This window comes from Carettochelys insculpta, chromosome 5, assembly GCF_033958435.1.
Source record: "Carettochelys insculpta isolate YL-2023 chromosome 5, ASM3395843v1, whole genome shotgun sequence".
In the NCBI taxonomy this organism is placed as follows: domain Eukaryota; kingdom Metazoa; phylum Chordata; order Testudines; family Carettochelyidae; genus Carettochelys; species Carettochelys insculpta.
This window is the reverse complement of record NC_134141.1, coordinates 107,768,856-107,781,557: the sequence shown is the minus strand read 5'-3', so window position 1 is coordinate 107,781,557 and position 12,702 is coordinate 107,768,856. Positions and strand designations below refer to the sequence as shown.

The 12,702-nt window shown below is 44.4% G+C and overlaps 1 protein-coding gene across 3 annotated transcripts in view; it reads right to left on the bottom strand.

Annotated features, from left to right (window-relative positions):
• Nucleotides 1-12,702, bottom strand: part of LOC142013831 (PDZ domain-containing protein 2-like) — a 185,458-nt gene that overhangs the window by 114,012 nt on the left and 58,744 nt on the right. The window lies entirely within an intron of this gene.

The following is a 12,702-nucleotide window of genomic DNA, read 5'->3' as shown; positions in this document are numbered from 1 at the left end:
ACAGCACAATGAGAGGCACCTGGCACCCGCAGGCATGCAGAGACTGCAGCAAGCAGGGAACCTGCCTGAGTGTCCCACTGGACTGCTCCTCAGGAGACGCCTAATGTAAGGTACCTCCTGGCCAGAGCCTGCACCTGGCAGCCCACTCTTCTCGCAGCCCCTGTCCCCCAACTCCCTGTCCCAGGTCACAACCTAAACTCTCTGTATCCTGTCCAGCACTCCTGCCACAGGTCACCACCCCAATGCTCTGCATGCCCACTTCTGCATTCAGACACCCTCCCAGACCCTTCGCCCATTCATGTGCCTCAATCACAGCCCTGGCCCAGACCCTGAACCCCTTCCTGTATCCCAATCCCCTTCCCCAGGTCGTAACCCTCTCCTTCACCCAAATCCCTCCCAGATCGTAGACCCCCTCCTGCAGCCCATTCCCTACTCCGAGCTCTCTTCTGCACCCAACCCCATCCCAGATCCGGCACCTCATCCATTAATAGCATGCAAGTGCTGTCCTTGACCTCTTACCCAGACTAACTCCCTAATGGGTGTGTAATAGTCTCTCCTTCTAAAGTATGAAAGGAACTGCACATCCATTACCATCTATGACTATGGCCTGTTAAACTCCCACCTCTCATTCTCTCCTTACACCGCTGAGTTGATTATTGAGATTATGTAAACTGATAAACTAGCCAGGTTTATTCCAGGTTCAATGGCACGTGTGTGAAATGCCCTAACCAGAATGGATATTTTAGGATAAGTAAACAGAAAACATTCCCAGACTCAACAAACATGTTGCAATTCTCTCTGTCTCATCACATTTGTTCAAGCTGTGCAATGACACTTGCATAAACATAAATGGTCACCCTGAGCCACAGGAGAACCAAAGCAGACCTGGCAGTGATATGAAAACATCTGAGTTTCTTCTACAAACAAAAGAGTCACAAGTATGTTCCTTTTTTAATAATAGTGCTATTTCACATTGTACTAATGCTCTTTCACATTTATACGTGCTGCTGACAGATGTCAAAATGCTTCACAAACTGCACACACATGGACAGCAAGCCAACGAGCACAGAGTATGTTTCACAAGAATATGCAAGGAGCAGAAAACTGGGCCAAGAAAACTAGATTTCAAACCTCTCCATGCAAAGTGCCATGGGACCCGTAATGTCCAGTGCAGCACACGCAGGTCACTGGCTTTTTGTTCTCTCCTGAAAGACTGTAAACTGTCATGTTCTCTACCTTGAAAAAATCCCAAGTGCTGGCTCTAGGGGTATTTGAAATGGTGTCTGAGATTTCAAGAAGCCATCTCCCCTCGCAAAAGGCAAATTATCTAAACTGGTTGTCAGATAGGTGTGGGCAAACGAGTGATGACAGTCAAATATTTCCTGATCTAGTTCTGAGCATCTTGGAACCAAATCCTAACACAGAAGACAACGAAGCCACGTAAACATACAGCTTCTTAGGAGAAATTCTTTGTATCTCAGGGCAGTGATTCTTGTCATTGTGAAGGTCTGAACAGGAAACAGCCACTGCAGAACAGCCGTGAGCTCCGGGAGCCAGACTGGAAGGACAGACAGAAGTTGTGATTTTAGCTTTCCAGCAGGGGCCTCAAACTCCACTTACTTTAAAGCCAGTCCTCAAATCCTCCAACTGGTCCAGTGGACACCCCTCTCTGGCAGAGTTCGGGGAGGGGGCCTCAACACATGTGCATCCCTGGGCCCCTCCACCACCCCTAGGATATTTAGCTCCCCTGCACCCCAGGGCCCCTCAAATGCCACCACTGGCAGTGCAGCAGGACTAGAGTGCTTCCGGCTGCTAACTCTGCACCACTGTTGGCACATCCATGTGGCCTGGGGGAGATGCGTGCAGAGCCAGTCCACCCATAAGAGGAGTCGGCATGGGCACCTCAAGCCCCATGCTTTGGGGGACCCCTAGGCAGCTGCTCCAACTGTACTACGGACAGGACAGTCCCCCCCCACCACATGCAGGTTGCTCTACATGGCCCTGAACAGGCTGGGGCTGACATCAGGGGTCAGGTCCCCCTGCACTCATGGGGGCAGCAGGAGCTCTGCTCTACTGCCATCTCCCAAGCCTACCTGCACTGGGGCTGGAGCGCTCCACTCCCGCCACTGCAGTGAGGCAGAGCAATGGGGATTGCCTAGGAAATGGCAGCAGGGCAAAGGCGGCTGCACTGCTCTGCTTCCCCTCAGCTTCTGCCATCACAGTGAGTGCAGGGAGACCAGACCCATTGCTGACTCACTCTGGGCCCTCTAGTAATCTCCGAGGCCTTGTCCCTGAAGGAAGGGGACTTGAAGGAAGGGGTGCAGTGGGGGAGGGGAGGAGAGCAGAGCAGGGGCACAAAGAAACAGGGGGAGGAAGACCAGGGTTTAGACTTAGAGGAAGGGTACAGACACCCTCCCCACACAGGCCCTCACAGGCCTGCAACTGTATGCAGGCCAGATCATGGAACTGCTGCAGGTGGCTCTGAGGCCCTGAGTTTGAGACCCTTACTTTACAGAAAACATTACTTCCCTGGCTGATTGAACACCACCCCCTTTTAGACTTGTACCACCACCTTCACACGCATGCAGACATAGACACACCCACATAATTGTCACCTCTCATCTCTGCAACTTCTCATGCCCAGAATTTCAGCCTTGCAGCCTTCACCATGTGCTATACAGATAGAAGCCAATGTAAGAGCCTTGGGTGAACCTGGCCCCTCTATTAACGTAGTTAACCAAGATGCTAGTACATGAGAAAAACAAGCTCTTCTTGAGAAGATGCAAGTGACACACCTGGCTTGGATCAAAGATAAAGTGAACGCCTTCAAGAAATCAGCAGATATTTGAGCTAAGCAAGAGGCACAAGTCAGATTATGACAAATGGAAGAGGACTGGTGGAAATACCAAGCAGCTAAACTCCAAGATGCGGCCCATAGACATGATTTTAAAGCATTCAATGGTGGGCTGAAGGCAATCTATGGGCCATGCATTTCTGGCTGTACACGATTGCGCTCTGCTGATGGCCTCACTTTGATCACAGATCCTCAACTGCTGGGCTGAATATTTTCACAGAGTACTGAACCAGGCCTCAACTTTTGACAGCAGCATTCATGAAGAGATCTCTCAGTGAGTTAATGATTTACAGCTGGTCATACCACCAACTCTTGATGAGGTGCAAAAAGCTGTTAAACAGATGAAATCTGGAAACACACCTGGCAGTGATGCAATTCCATCAGAAATTTATAAAGCTGCTGGTGACCAGATGATGTACCATCTCACCCATTTATTTATCATCATTTGGGAGAAGGAGCTAGTCCCCCAGGGCTTCAAAGATGTCCTGATTGTACAAATATACAGGAAAAAAAATGACCGTGTGTGTTGTGATGACCATCGGAGCATCTCTCTTCTGTCTATAGCTGGTAAGATCCTGGCCCGCATCCTTTACAACTGGCTTTCACTACGTGTTCAAAAATGGCTTTATTAGTGAAAGCCAGTGTGGATTTCATGCTGGTCAAGGCATTGCCAATATATTTACAGCCAGACAGCTACAAGAGAAATGTAGAGAGCAACATCAGGCAAAGCAATATGTAAGGGTATCTGAAACAGTGTCTGAGATCAAGAAGCCATCTCCCCTTGCAAAAGGCAAATTATCTGAACTGGCTGTCAGATAGGCACAGGCGAACGAGTGATAAAAGCCAAATATTTCCTGATCTAGCTCTGAGTGTCTTGGAACCAAACCCTAACACAGAAGACAATGAAGCCATGTAAACATGCAGCTTCTTAGGACAAATTCTTCACATCTCAGGAAAGTCCTTAAGGTTGTTGACAAGTTCCGCCACCTTGGAAGCATACAGTCCTCCAGCATAAAGGTGGATCATGACATATCTGCTTGATTAGCCAAAGCCAGCACTGCCTTTAGAAAACTGACCAAACACCTATGGAATGAGTATGGTATTAAACTCCACACCAAGGTAGCAGTTTACCAGGCAGTTGTCCTGAACATCCTGCTCTATGGCTTGGAGTCATAGACAATATATCGCTGCCATGTTTTGAAACTCAATCAGTTCCATACGTGCGTCAGAGGAAGATTGCCTACGTGAATTGGTGGGACAAAACTCCTAACATGGAGGTTCTTAAGCTATGTGACGTCATGGGCATGGAAACAATACTTACCAACAGTTGGTTTGGTCATGTTATGAGGATCGATGATACACAGATACCAAAGGTGGTCTTCTATGGCTAGCTTGCTCATGGAAAGCACTCTATCAGTAGTCAGTATAAAGACATCTTATAGGCCAACGTGCAGTCATGTGCCATATCTCCCAATAATCTGGAAAGGCTAGTTCAGGGCAGACTGTCATGGTGACAAACCACTGTACAGGCTCCTACTTGTTTTGAGAATCAGCATATCCAGGTGCTACAGGAAAATACAGGATCTGAAAAGAACGTACAATGCCTGCAGTTGGTAGTTTTTTGTGAGACTTCTGTAATCAGTTCTGTTGATCAAGGATTGGTTTAGTCGCTCACCAATGGTGTCAGAGAAGATGAGATCCATCGATCAACGGCTCAGTCCAAGCAAACAAGAAACATAACAAAAACAAGAATGAGATAAGTGGCTTTAGCTCGTATTGTCACACTCAACTATCCCTTTGCTGTGTTCAGTTCCATCTGAGCACTGCCATATGAAAAAAAGGATGTAATATTCTCTACCTGAATTAATAAGAGGTTTTAAAAATGAAGGAATAACCTGAGAAAAAGTCATCAACAAGTTGAACTGCTCTAAACATACTAAGTTAATTCAAATGGCCTGCGGCACATAACAAGGCTCCCACTTCCTTTTTGATGGTAAGCAATTTGGAGACTAGATTTTGTTGCCAAAAATGAGCAATGCTTCCCACAGTCTCACATCAGTGGCAGCTCTCTAGACATTACTGGTTTTCTGGAAAGCCAAGGCTTGCGCACTGGCGAGAAACAAACCTGGGATCTGAGTTGTCTTTAAATCTTTATGGAACATTGTTGTCATTATTCATGGATTCCCATTTGGTAAAGTTATTGGTGAATAAAGCTAGTCTGCTTATAACTTAATTTTCAGAGGAGCAGTGTTGCCCAGGGGTGAACAGCCAAGTCCTGGATCCCTGGGCAACGATTTTTAGCATATGCGTACGCTACACAGCTTTTTGGGACATGGGCAGCATAAACACTGTTTGTCAACACTTCTGCCAACAAAAAAAAACTTCCACCCTCTACAAGCGTCATTTGCTTTGTCAGCAGGAGAGCACTACATGGTCTGGATTGCTAATACTGCTTATATTTCAGCAGTAAACGCTTAACTGATGGCACACTCCTTGTCTGCAGACATCAGAAAAATAAGCTAGTTTTAAAATAACTAATCACCAAAATTTTTCCTCAGTACAGTACAGTAAAACACCAATGTGCACAATTTCGACTTAACACAAGTTAAGCACAAGTTGAAATCCCCTCCCCAGCTCCCCGCTCCATCCCTTGGCCCCCCATCTGGGGGGAAGCCATGAAGAAGCCACGTTGCCACATCTGTCTGTCCATGTGGCTCCCCGCAGCTGAGGGAAGCTGGGCGGGCAGACAGCTGCGCTGCCATGGCTTTTCCCTGGCTTCCTCCAGCTGGGGGAGCCATGCAGGCAGACAGCTGTGGTGGTGCAGCTTCTCCCAGCTGGGGGGAAGCCGTCGGGTTCCCAGTTCCCCACCACTCTGGGAGCCAGGAAACCTATCGGCTCATCAGCGCTGGTCAGTCTCCCGGCTCCTCTGTTGCAACGTGGCCGAAATTTGAGTTATGTGAAGGGGAGCAGGAGTGCAACCCTCACATAACTCAGCCGTCTACTGCACAGTGTTTGTGGCTGTTTTAAGTCATATCTTCCTTTCTCATTTGTTTCTCACCTTTCGAAGAACAAGCCAAACTCAGCCTTTATTTACCTGTAATTCAGGCTGTATAACGGACTTTGGTGTTGCAAGCCCCAGATAGCCTCCCGCACTCTGTCTCTTCTTTTTCACAGTGCTTTTAGACAGCAAAATGTTTTAGTGCTATGTTGCCCTTGCTCTTATTTCTCTATCAGAGAAGCCCAGCCAAACAACCCAGTATCTGTTACAATGAAATACCTGTGATTATCACAATCTTTGGACTAAGTGCTGGCAAAAAACCAAAGAGTTTCAGACAAGCACTGGAAGGAAAAAAACAGACATATTGTCTTATGTTATGTTAAGAACTCTGCAATGGAACTTGATGTTGTATATATGATTGAAATGCTTCAAATAGATTTTAAGAAGCTCTGTGACTGACAAAGCAAAACATTCTCCTGACTCCAGGTCCAGGCTTCCAAAGTGTGCTTCTCAATTCTCTGGCTTGGCTTCTTCTAGCGTGAGGACTGCAGGGGTCTGGTTTGGTGCAGGGGCCGTCTAAGTGGATGTTCCACAATCTCACCAACCCAATGTTGGGAAAAGCAAAACATAAATGTTCAGAAAATGCTGGAATGTACCATTTTAATGAAGGACACCTACTATCACATTTTCAGTACCCACCCACCCCCATCCCTACCCTTCAGAATGTTGACAGTCAGTCATCAATTTTAGTTCTACATTCATAACTCCTATGAGGTCTCATTGCAACTTCTCAATCTGAGCAGGGAGACGTTTACCAGGAGGGCACCCGGCAGTTAATGACTCTCATGATTTCCATTTCACATACAAAAAAAAAAAAAAGAAGCCAACCAGCAGACACCACCTGTTTTTGCAGAGTATGTACACAAGCCTGAAAGACAAATAAGTACATATTTACTCACAGTAATAATGGCAGGTAATGAGTGAATCTCATTACAGAGCAGAACTCAGATAACTTTTGCTGCTTATGCCAGAGACAAGATTTCACAATCTAATTCAGGATGATCAAAAGGATTTCAAAGCTATATTTATCAAACACATCCTGCATCTTGACATTTCATATTAAGCGAAATAAGACTGTTCAAATAATTATTTTAGCTTGTTGTAGACCATCACAAACTACACAATTAAAAAATGTCTTATGCCGCACAGTATATTTTATTTTCTAACTCGCCTTCTACTGTTATGCATAAGAGACTGTTCACATGTGCATAACCAATCGCTCCTCCTCAAAGGCTAACTGGCAACAAATTTATACCTTCAGAGAACATAAAAGATGATGAAATACATACACACCATGTGAAAGAGTGACCATGCACCCTGCCACTGCAAATCTGGAGCTCATAAAAGTTTGGCCCAAACTTTTTTAGAAATGTTCTAACACTAAAAAGATTGTCCCTTTCCTGAGCTTTTTGGGTCTTGCAGATTGCATCTTCTCCCACGCATGCTCCTCTTTACTTTCTTCTCATATTCCCCTTCTAGACTCTGAATGGGTCAAGGGGGCAGCCACATTAGCTGATTAGATAGGAAATATTCAATGTGTAATGAGAACTTAGGCTTTGAGCCAGATTCCTCATTACAATCCTTGAGCCACTAACACAACACACAAGAGGTAGATTTTTTTCCCCTAAGTGGCTAGCAGTGAATATTCCTGGCAGGAGTAAACTCCTTACTTGAATAAAGGTGGCAAAGTCAGCTTCTTCAGAAGCTACCTACCCTTCCACCTGTAACCAGTTTCCCAGATGACCCATCTCCCTCACCCTTTTCTCTGCATTAGGCTTAGCTGCAGAGAGCAAATCTTTTATCTACTTCTAACTTATTTACTTCCTCATGCTCACAATGCTTGTAAGCCATGTCACCACTAGATCTCCCGCTACAGCAATCACACCAAATACCCTGACCCACCGATACAGTAGAGAAATCAGAAATATCTCCTAAAATAAAATTTCACTCCAGCAGCAAAATGCAGCAAACAGAACTAAATAGAAAAAAAACTCTGCAACATTGTTTTGACAAATCCAAACTCCATTTGGTTTCAGCATTAACAGATGTTCCATAAAAACTGCTTTCTACAGCCATGGGAAAGGTTTTCAACATCTTTGGATAGTCAAAAAGAGACAGAGAAATCATGCTAGACGTTTTATCATGTCCATGTCACAGCAGAAAACAGCATTTTGGAAGAGTAATTCCATTATATCTGTCATTTCATTTTGTTACGGAGTTTGCTTATGCTCCTGAAACCGTGAGATAGGCCAGAATCCGAACAGCGACAAAACTGGCAGAGACCATACAATGGTGAAAGCAAGCTTCCTTATACTATCCATCCAATCTGCATCAAACTGAAAGTGTAGGGTCCATCTCTTGAGATGGAGTTCAGTTCCTTTTCCACAGTCTACTCAGTCTGTGGCTTCTTTCCATCTATTGCCTACTCCTGTGAGGCTGCCAGTTAGCGCCAAGAGTAGTACCGGTTTTCTGATGTAAGCTCCTACCCCTAAGAACATGAATTTGTGGGCTTGTGTGCATTGCCAACTCTTGCAATTTTACCACAAATTTCATTGTATTTGGTGTGTATTCTTACAGCCCCACCTTATGGAGGCAGGTAATTAGAGGAGAATAGCAGCTTGCAATATTGAAAAAAAAAATTCTAGCCCCTCATGGCTGCACCTTAATGACAAACTGGCAGCAAAGAAAAAGAACCCAATGTAATAATATCACATGAAATTTTATGCCAGACTTAGAAGGGTAGCAGTTTTGGTCTGTATCTGCAAAACCAAGGAGAAGAGTCCTGTGGCACCTTGTAGACTATAGCAGATTTATTGGTGCATAAGCTTTCATGGGCAAAGACCCACTTCATCAGATGCACTGAAGTAAAAATTCCAGAGGCAGGTCTAAATATGCAGGCACATGAAAAGAAGGGAGTACCAGTTCAGAGGAAGGCCAGAGTTAACAAGGTCAATGCAGTCAGGGAGGATGTGGTCTACTTCCAGCAACTGATGTGGATGTGTTCACACCTCTGGCCTTCCTCTTGATTGGTACTCCCTTTTTTCACGTACCTGTATATTTAGACCTGCCTCTGGAATTTCCACACCAATGCATTTGACAAAGTGGGTCTTCACCCACAAAAGCTTATGCTGCAATATATCTGTTAGTCTATAAGATGCCACAGGCCTTCTCATTGTTTAAGCTACTCTTGTCATTTTTGGAAGGAGGGGCAGAAGGTGGCAAATTTTGAACTCTTAGGATGCTCATTTAACTTAGGCTTGTAAAGTACCATCAAATTTTACTCATTTTGTAAAAGTTGAATCTTTCTAGTCTGACACCTTTGGGACCTGACTGGTGCCAAACTATGGGGGTCAATACTGTCTAGAATCATTACCAACACTTCTACTGCTTATTGGGCTTTAAGAAGACATTTAGGAGTAAGTTACAGCCAAAGAACAGCACAAACACTGGAAGTCAGGGCAGGTGACAGCTGTAAACGAACTCTATGGGACTACAAGAAATGCACAATAAGTGGATAAGTGGAAATCTGGCTAACTAAAATCATGCCCGTCCATAAACGTCGCCGAACCAGAGAGAGTGTCAGACTAGAAAGGTTCAACTAGAAAAGTTCAGCAGGTCTCACTGTTGTCATGGGTTAGATCTGGCCAGACTACATGACTCTTTACTCCACTACTAATCCCAGAGGTTCCATCCAAACCCAGGTTTCTTTCTTTTAATCTTTAGTAGTTTTGTAAAGAACATTTCTGGGTTTAGAGAGAAAGTTGGCTTGTTCACCTATTTAACGTAGAAGTTTTGTTGTAGATCACTGGAATAATCTGCACACACAGAGCGTATGGCAAGTCCAGGGAATGAACTGTTTTCATCTCTATTAATTTGTTGAGCTATGCTTCTTGTACATGTTGTGACAAGTTCCCTCCACCACAATCCACCATGTAGTACTGTACTGCTGCTCTTGCTCAACAGTTTCTATCAATGACTACAAACCTTACTCCTCCTGTTTTCCAACGCAGATCTTACAAATTCTTTAAATTTGGCAAGAATAAAAGACTTACCCTAAAAGTACTAAATAGAAACTGTATTTCTGTATAGTCATCTCTAAACTATTCTTACAGATGCTTCCCACATGCACAAACACTTCCCATTGGATACTGTGTGGTAGAGATGCAATGACTTTACTTTTTGCAGGCAGACAAGTTTATCATCCTATCAGTTAGACAGCACCCAGGAGAGTTAAACACAGCAGTTCTCAGCCTTCTTGGGCCAACTGAGCCAATTTACCTAAGGCAATTCTCAGCTGTAAGTGCCAGCACCTACTGTCTGCCATTCAGCTGCACATGCACCATGTGCTCTGGAGCACAGTACAGTGGCTCATTATGAAAGGCCCTAATTTTATCACTTCTTTGTTCAAGGTGTCCCACAAGCTTCCAAGAACAACTTATGCAAGTAAGTGCTGCTCAGTGTACAAGAGACATAATTAGGCCTTATATGAGAGAACAAATGCTCTCAGTTTCCCAATCTTGAAATACAACTGCTGTTACACACCTTACAAAAGGACATGTCCGTGTGCTGCAGTAACTGCAGCCCTATTTGGTCCAAAATCGCCCAGATGTTGCATCCTACCAGGCACGCTGCAAAAACTGTTTGTTTGACTGGGTTTGGGCACAAGTGCCAGGCTTTTCTGTTTTCTTCCTGCTTCAGGGTCAGCTACCTGATGGAACTAGCTTTCTGCATCAGATTAGTTAAAGCTTCTAGCTGGCTGAGTTAATTTATTTTTATAGTAGTATTTATGCTGTTGGGTGGTTGTCATTATAAAGTCTAATTATTGTTGGAGCTCAATGCTTTAGCTCAAGCACAATGTTTTTAAAATGACCAATCTAAATAAATAGAAGATGGGCCACTGTTGTAGAATATATATGTGTGCGTGTGAGAGAGAGCGACTGAGAGAATATAAATTGTATGGAGAAAGCCAATAGCAACAGGCTGCCTAAAATTTTCCATTCTGAAAGATTCTTGCATCCTTCTTCTGGGAAGCTCTGACACCTCCCTGGTTTGCAGCAGGTGTCTGAAATTCAGCAGGGGCAATGCCCTGGGGCTAGGAATATGCTTTACTTTGCCCTGAGAAATTCCACTCAGGTTGACCTGAGTTATAAAGGATCACAAACAGGCATTTCCATAATGCAGTCTGTATGCTGTAGGAAGATTCTGGCAGCCTACCAAAGTAACAACTGACCACAAATATTCTAAGAGTTGAGTCCCTGCAATTACAGCACTGCCATTGCCACTACCACCTCCACTGCATTCGGAACACCTGAATATAGTCACACCTTCCAGGGCAGGAGAAGACAAAGAAAAAGAGCCACTTCTAGCCACTGACTAGCCAGTAGTCAGTGTCAGTTTGGGATAATAGCCTTCTACTGCACCCAACTATTGCAAGTAAATTCTCAGTTTTAAGCAGTATCAATCTGATCTGCAGTGCTAAAGGTTCTGCTGATGACATAAGACTGGAGTCTTACAGTTGCACATAACAGAATTTGAATTTATTTTTGTCTATTTAAAATAAAATCTCGAAATTGTGGAAACAATTAGGTCAAGAAAGTTATTTCAGTTGCATTGTCAAACCTTGGAAAGCTAGGAAATGCCAGATTTATGGTTGGTTGTACAACATTGATGTGTCACAGCTCGCATAAGTCTTATGATATAGCTTCCCAAGAGGAAGACTCAACAGGGCAGAATTAAGATTGTCAAAACAAATATACGTCTAGTATTCCCTGATACTCTTGTATTTAAGTTTGTACCCCACACTGCTTTCTTCTGATGCAGGTGTTTGTTTGTTTGTGGGAGGGATAGGCAGTTGTTACACATACACACAATCTTCAAAAGGTCAGTGGGGTAGAAGTTGGAACTATTCCATACAACCTGCAAGACTAATGTTTTTCATGCAGTGTCGGTTTCTGTACTTGGAATGATACACCTCATACACTGCTGCAACAATTCCATTAGTTAACAGGGCACAGGTGTTACGAACAATTACACCCGACCAGAACAGATGAAGATGTAAGCACAATAAAATGGTACATTATTGTGTGAGTACAGTACAAGAGATGACTGAACTTTGGGCTGTCACCTCTACGCATGTCATGTCCCAGTAACAACAGGTCCGCTTCCCAAGCTGCTACTGTAGATTGCTAGTGTTCACAATGGTTTATTCTCACGTTATCTCCCTCAGCTGCCCTGTGGCTACATATTGAAAACCACCTCGAGGGCAAGAATCAGTATTCTCACTATAAAGCTGCTGTTCTGAAGTTTAAACGTTATCATTTAATGTACCAATTTATCCCCAGCTACAGTCTGGCATCCAAGGTCTCAACAGAGAAACAACATTTAAAATTAACAACACAGACCTGTTTTGGTTATAGGAACGCAGCAGGGTCATGTCGTCTGCCTCCTCCTCCTTCACAGGAGCTTCATTGTACAACCATCCTGCCAAAAATTTCCATCTTGGGCACAACTCTGCTTTTCCTCATAGGCTTGATGAGCCTTCCCTGTAGTGTTGTGGCTCTAACTGTGCCACTGATCACTGAAGTGCATGACAAAACTCCCCCTGATGTAAGTGGAAAAGGATTGTGCATGCTGCGAATTCCTGAACGGGTCAAGCTAACACCACAGATTTACAACATGTCACTGTGACAAACACTCAAACACCTCACTGGAGCACCAACCCTCAGGGCTGGTACTCGTGGTGGGCAAGCAGAGCAGTGCCCGGGGAACCAATTTCTAGGGGGAAACATAT